Source organism: Temnothorax curvispinosus, unplaced genomic scaffold (assembly GCF_003070985.1).
Source record: "Temnothorax curvispinosus isolate PA1 unplaced genomic scaffold, ASM307098v1 QBEX01016563.1, whole genome shotgun sequence".
Lineage (NCBI taxonomy): Eukaryota > Metazoa > Arthropoda > Insecta > Hymenoptera > Formicidae > Temnothorax > Temnothorax curvispinosus.
Window position 1 is genome coordinate 1 of NW_020226343.1, and position 7663 is coordinate 7663.

The 7663-nt window shown below is 33.2% G+C and overlaps 1 pseudogene; it reads right to left on the reverse strand.

Annotated features, from left to right (window-relative positions):
- Nucleotides 1–1734: 1734 nt before the first annotated feature.
- On the reverse strand, nucleotides 1735–4884 carry LOC112466794 (annotated as a pseudogene).
- Nucleotides 4885–7663: the final 2779 nt, after the last annotated feature.

Sequence of the window (7663 nt, forward strand, 5' to 3'; positions counted from 1 at the left end):
GTTCTAGATTCGGTAATTTCATTATAACCGTCCTGTATTACGGAATGTCTGATACTAACTGTAGTGCAGAACATGTCTCAACGACCGTTTGCAAAACTGCTCACAAAGGTCGAAGAGAAAAGTATGATTTATCGGGATATATGTAAACATGAATATACAGGGTTTTGACGAAATATTTGGACAAACTACAAGAACATATTCTTTTCGCATCAAAATAGAAAATTTATATAAACCCATAGTAAAAACTTAGTAGTTGCAAAGTTGAAGAAAAATTTATGTTAATGTTAATATTAAATAATCTTAAGTAAACAATTAATTTATAAAAAATACTTAAAATGGTCGCGATTTGATTAAAGGCAGCCACTGACACGGCGAAGTCAGGATTGTCGAGCTATTCCAATAGTTCTTGGAACCTATTCATACAACAAAGAGATGCTTCGCCTACCCATTATTAATGTTTGTGACACTATACGGAATCGTCCGAAAACCTTTGAAATGGTTTGAAAATTCTTACTCCGCCGTGTGAATGGCTGTCTTTAATCAAATACCTAATGGCTATTTTCTAAACCTATGCTAAAACATACGTAACGCTTAAGTACACATAACAAAACATAGAAATTAGGTAGACATACAGTAAGAGTTAAAATCAGTTAAATATTTGAAGCACTCTCCTGTAAAATTATATTGGTAAATATGCATATTAAGTCAAACCTCACCGATGACCTTGACCTTGACATATGTTGTCAAGGTCACTCTCTTGAGTGACCTTCAGAAGGTTTTAGCCGGCAGTAGTTAAAAAATTATTAACAAAAAAGTTTAGAAAATATAGCAGCTATTTTGAGTATTGGAAGGCATAAATGACTAATATATATGTCGAAATAGTTCACGCATACACTTTCCACGCGAGACGAGGTGCCACATGGGTTCGTGGCGCGCTTTGCAAGCTCGTTTATATATATACATAATGAAACATTATGTATATACACGGAGACCAGTTGTCACATGGGTTCGTGGCGCGCTTTACAAGCTTGTTTAAGTAGAGGTGGTATTAAACAAGATAAGTTAGTCGATCATCTATGTGAAAAGAATTGGAGGAAACCCATTTTATGTATTACTAGATGACATAAAATATGTGTATTCAGGAAATTAATAGAGATTATATAATGTTTCATTATGTATCAAGACTATCAAGAGACACGGTAGTGTCTCGCGCCAAATACGCGCGGAGCGAGACGCACCGTGACTCTTTTACGTGAACGCACGATGAGTTGCGAGTACCCGAGATTTTGAGATCTCAATAACGAGTGAACGGATCAAGTTCTAAGTACGTTTGATCGATAGCTTGGGATCGATTTATAAAGAAGAGTGTTTTTATTTTTCCGCTACGTGTCCTACGAGCGGAGATATTGCGATGCAAAGTCCAAATGTGAAATTTTTTTATTAAGATACGTCTACGTTTACGTCGTCGTCGTTAAAGATTCATTTTATGGCGCTGGAGTCGCGTTCTTTTCACTTTTTCGACACTAGCGGTGCTAGTATCGCCAGTTTCGATATGTACATATGTACATACATAGAAGTATATTACATAATTAAAAATTACATAATATGTATAAGTCAAATCAGTTTTGTACATAATTTTCAAATACTTTACATATAACAAGTAATGGTATTTAAGAAACAATTTTTTGAAATTTCTATTTTCTTATACATAATATATGTATAATTGAAGAAAAAATTGGAATTCAGCTACAAATTAGAAAGAGCAACTTTAAGTATATAATTTTATGCTTGATGAATTGTAAATATGCTTCATTCACTGTCCCTCAACTCCGTGTCCATTCGATATCCCTTGTGTAACAGAAATTTTCGATTCTCTTGCTCGCAATTTTAACCAGAAGTCCTTGTCCGGCATTTCTTTGTCAACACGATGGGATTTGCAGTTTTAACATCGGGCTCGAGATCGCAGTGCCAAAGCAGGTAGAACAGCATAATTTTTGTTTCCGTCAAGGCGAATCTATTACCAATTCTAGGTCCGATACCAAATGGCATATAGACCGAATTATCCACGTCACTGTTAACCCTCAGTTACCTCACTTGGGTCTGAGAGACCCTGCGCGTTGTTAAAACGTGCAGAGTTTTTAAAACGTTCATGAAACCCTTGTATCTTTTTTTAGTCAGTACTACGTCAACTTGAAAAAAAGCAATCTTTTTCGCTTTTTCAGAAAAACACGTTTTCCTTTTTTTAAAAATAACATTTACATTTTTTAACTTGAAATAATTTAACTTGCACAGTATTGTAGATCTTTAAAAGACGCATCGATTAAAAAAAAAGACTTCAATTGATGCACACAGAAAAATATCGTTCTATAGCCAAGAAAAGCAATTACTCATTTTATTTTATTTGGTTTGAGTAACAGTTTTCTTTAACAAAGAATATTTTCTTAATATTAATTTCTTAATATACTCATCATAAGTATTAGAAAAGCTTATCATCATGTGCTTAAAAGAAGAATTTATTCTTCTTTCAAGTATATTCCGAAACTTTATCTAAGAAAAGCAACATAAACTTGATTTGAATATTTACTGATTTTTTAGGTAAGAATATGAAATACTTGGCTGTAGAACGACATTCTTCTAGGTTAGGAGGTTTTCGTGCGCGGTCCGGAAGGATACAGTTTAGAATATTGAAATTCCTGTCATCAAGTGGACTTGAACCCGGTTCCTCGTGGTTATGAGTCTGATACTTTATCATTAGGCCACATCTCTGATTATATTTTTAGTGCTGCAGTATCTAGTTTTGACAGAAGTGATTCATTAATTTCAAGTATATTCTGTAAACTTTATCTAAGAAGCCACATAAGCTTGATTTGAATATTTACTGATTCTTTAAGTAAGAATAGGAAATACTTGAAATCAATAAATTACTTCTGTGAAAACTAGATACTGCAACACTAAGAATATAATCAGAGATGTGGCCTAGTGATAAAGTGTCAGACTCATAACCACGAGGAACCTGGTTCAAGTCTACCTGAGGACAGGAATTTTTATATTCTAAACTGTAAGTACTACCCCTCCGCACAGCGCACGAAAACCTCCTAACCTACATTCTACTTAGGAACTAAAGAATTAAAGAAAATTAAAAAAATAAAAATAATATTAATTGTAATCATCAAGAATACAAATTCTTTTTTGAAGTAAACGATTATTCTAGATGAATAAAATTTTTACTTGATTCAAATAACGGATAAACTTCTCTCAAGAAAATGTAATATCTTTATTGAAGTATATGCTTCTCTTCCGTGGACTCTATATTGTAAGTAAACAAAATATTCGTATTAATTTAATATTCTTGTTTCAAGTACTAAACTTGCTAAAATCTAGAATATGTTTTGAGTAAATGTGATACTTATGACGACTTTATGATAGATTTGCTCATATATGAACTTATCAAATACTTGAATCAAGTAATATTAACTTGCAGGTAGTTTATATTTTTCTGTGTGTGCATTTGCTTAAAGATACAAGCTGGAAAAGACGGCAGGGGTCTTTCAGACCCTGATGAGGTAATATCGGGGTGTAAAAACGTAAGGTAACTGAGGGTTAAGGAATCTTTCTGGATCGAACTTGTCTGGCTGCGGATAGTACTTCGGATCGCGATGCAGAGAGAAAGTTGGAAATCATATACTGTCCTGGCTTTATCGTGATCGGTTCGCCGTCTGAAGTCGCTGGTGGCAATTCGGTCTCTTTGACACATTTTCTGTCTATCAAAGTTGCTGGTGAATATAATCTGAGAGTTTCGTTTATCACGGCGTCTAAGTATTTCATGCGATTGATGGCCTCGTAGGTAGGCTTACCGTTGGTCTGTCTGAGAACATCACCAATTTCCTCTCTTAATTTGCTCTGAATATTGGGATTAACAGCGAGTTGGTGCGTTATAAAACACATGGTTAATGATGTAGTATCGAATCCGGCGAGAAAGAAAACGAATACCTGGGCAGTCATTTCATCAATATCGAACGTAGGTCCGCTATCTTTGTTCCTAGTCTCCATCATCAACTGAATCATGTCCGGACAAACAATTCCCTTTTCATCCTTGACCTTTACTGTATTGGAAACAACGTCTTTGAAAAAATTCTTTATCTTTAGGCCAAACATTTTGAGATTGAGGAGTTTTGCAAGTAGCGGGAAGTTTGTATGCAGGAACAACTTGAAGGCCAGCCAATTGTTAAAAGTCAGTGTTTTTTTTCCAAGCAAGAAGAACTCGTTGTTCGGGTGCTTAAAAGAATCCACACTGATGCCGAAAGCACACGTGGCCACTGCGTCGTTTGCGTATCTGCCCAGTATGTCTTTCATATCATACGTCTTGCCGTTTTTTCCGGATTGCGTTGTCACAAAATCGACGAAGTTCTCGGCGCACTGACTTATAAGTCCGAACATCATCTTCATCTTGCTGGATATAAAACTAGGGCTAAGAAGTTCCGCATTTCGCGCCAGTGATCCTCTTTCAGGTCAAACAGATTTTTACTGGCTATCGGATCAAGAGTTTCGTTCAGGAAGTTATTGTGATCACAGAAGTTGTCGAACTTTTTGAGGGCAATCGTGGAAATCAGATCTGGATCACGGATAACGAAGGTCGGTGTTATAAAATCGTAGAGGCCGAAGTATTTTGCATTCGAGAAGAGATTGTATGGGATCCATATGGGATGTACGTTGAAAAATAAAAAGTGCCATATTGCCCAATAATGTTTAGTCACTCGAAGTAAGATAGCTTTCTTAGAAAAAAATAATATAAGCAAATACTCGCTGCCAGAATTGTCAGAAGCAAAGTAGATAGCTCCATCGCGACAGGAATCTCCAGATTCGTTGCACAAGAAGAAGAAGTTCCTGATTGTCGGCAGTTTTTGTTTCGGATTGATGAAACAATTTCCACATTTAATTGATAATGTTATTGACACGATAAGAAGCGTAAATTACATTACTGTATTAGTTTTGTTAATTGTCATTAGAACTTCTGTCTAAATGGAAACGGTTAACTCGATAGATCTGGCGATACGATACACACATCATGGGTGAGATTTTACGACTGACTCCTGCACGGACGCCAGGCTAATGTTGTTGTTTTTGATATCTTCTTTATAATCTTAACCCTTGTTGGCTACATTTATCTTTTGAATTGAGTTCGGTTAAAGATTAACTGAAGATACATACGTGGATCTCACTTTAACTACATCATTGTTGAATGTTTTTAAATAGAAAATAAGGAAATATTTTTATTTCAAAAATTATTAAGACATAATAAAATTAAAATAGAGTTAGATAAGAGAAAGTAAGGGGAAGGAAGGTAAGATGACAAATTGCTAATTTTTTAAAACTAATAACAGATAATGAGTCGATGCCAAACTCATTAAAGGCTTTAGATAATAGCACATAATCTCTTGTAGTTTGATTTCAATCTGTCCACAAAAATGGATAACATACCTAATAAAAAAAAACTCATAAACTATCTTTATTGCTTATCCCCGCAGGGTTTGCAAGGCGTTTTTATAAGGAACGTTACCCAAACCTGTACACTCTACTACCCTTCTCCTCTCACTTTAACCCTTTGGACCAACAGCTTAACGTCTCTTCCGAAAGATGGAGCTCAGTTTGCTCCGCACAAGAGCCTATCTTGCACGGAGGAGCGCAGCTGCCAGAAAAACATTCCATGTTTACATGGCTCTAGTGGACTCGAACCTATGGTTCCTCAGATTACGAGTCTGGCGCTCTACCACCCATACAGCATGAAATATGCAAGAAATGTGCTATAAACAATCTATAAATATTTTAATATTCCACGGGTCATTTAGAATATTCTATAGAAGTTCTATAAATATTCCATGAAATTTTGTCTATTCGGAATATGCATAGAATATTCTGCAAATATTCTAATAAATATATTACATTTAAAAAATGTATAGGATGTTCTATAATATTTTAACAAATATATAATATTTGGAATATTTATACAGAACATTTTGTTAATATTCTTAAACATTTATAGCATGAGCTATGAATATTTTGAAAAACTTTTCTAGAATTGCTATGAATATTTTAATAATAATCTGTGAACATTGCAATAAACATGAAATATTCAGAATATTAATAGAATATTTTTTACATATTAGTAGAATATTTTTAAAATAATCTATAAACATTTTAGGAAAAATATTAAAAACATTCTAATTATTCTAGGAATATTTAAAGAATATTTTGGAACATTATACATATAAATATTCTGGAAAGCATTATATACCTATATATATATTCATTTTCCGGATAAAATGTGATATTTAATGGTGTTAATGGGCTCCCTATTGACCGCCATTTTGAATTTTTTCAAATGCGCACTTGGTATTCGAAAGCTAATATGTTTACATAAATTTTGCACCCTGGAAAAAATGTTTAAACCCTCTCAAATTTTGGCCACGGCGCTGATCCGGTTGACATGGAGAATGTCCCATATATATATAATATATATATAATAAAAACTTTCTAGAAATTTTTCTGCAATATTTATAGAATATTTCGTGATTTTCTTGAAGTATCTACAATATGTTATGCATATTTCAAGCATTCACCCGACATTGAGAAATATTATATCATATATCCAATTCAAAATTTTATTACTCTTTTTAAACTGAATTTGTTTCTTAAGATGATTTTTGAAAAATTATATATTTGCGCTGGTTATGACATATGTAGACTATATATAACGCTTACATCAAATTAAAAAGTAGTCTACCACGTAAGGCAGTTGGCTCACGATGCAGAGGTCCCGAGGTCCCGAGTTCGAATCCCACGAAGGTAAGTGTGTTTTTCAAATACGAGAAAATATTTATAATTATAGACTGCATCTTAAGAAACAAATTTAGTTAAAAAATAGTAATAAAATTTTGAAATAAATAATTTTTTTATGTCGGGTGAATATTAAATGTATACAGAATATGCGATATCCCATTTTTAATGTTCCTAAAATAATCTATAAATGTTCTATAAATATACTTTGCATATATAAAAAATTATGGATTATGGGGAAATATTTATAAAACATTTGTAGATTATTCGAGAATATTTACAGAAATTTCTAAGGACATTCAAAGCGAGACATTACACGTTCTTTGCACATTTATAGATCATTCATAGAAAATTCATGAATATTCTAAAGAATATTTATAGAACATTCATGGAATATTTCATGCTATATGGGCACTAGACCACACTGCCGCCCACTATAACATACCTAATAAGAAATGTGTTTTGGATGCACCCATATGTAACTTTTTGGTGTTTGTTTATAAGGAATGACATAATTATAGTAAATACTTTCACTTTCTCTATAAAATTACGGTATAGTATAGCTAAGAATGTGTAGAATAACATACTAGCATTTTTCATTTTTTGCATTGCAACAGTTTTATTAAATAAAAAAATAAATACAATAACAACTGCGGGTAAGATACGAACGTCATGCGTGTGCAAGATAACGTATCCGTAAATGCAGTTATAATTGTTAATGTGCATTGTAAATGTGACTGCGTCAAATTAGTTAGTTTTTTAATATTGGTTACCTGTGTAAACAAATTTTATTATGTTTCACTGATTTTTTTGTTTTTTATTTTTCTTT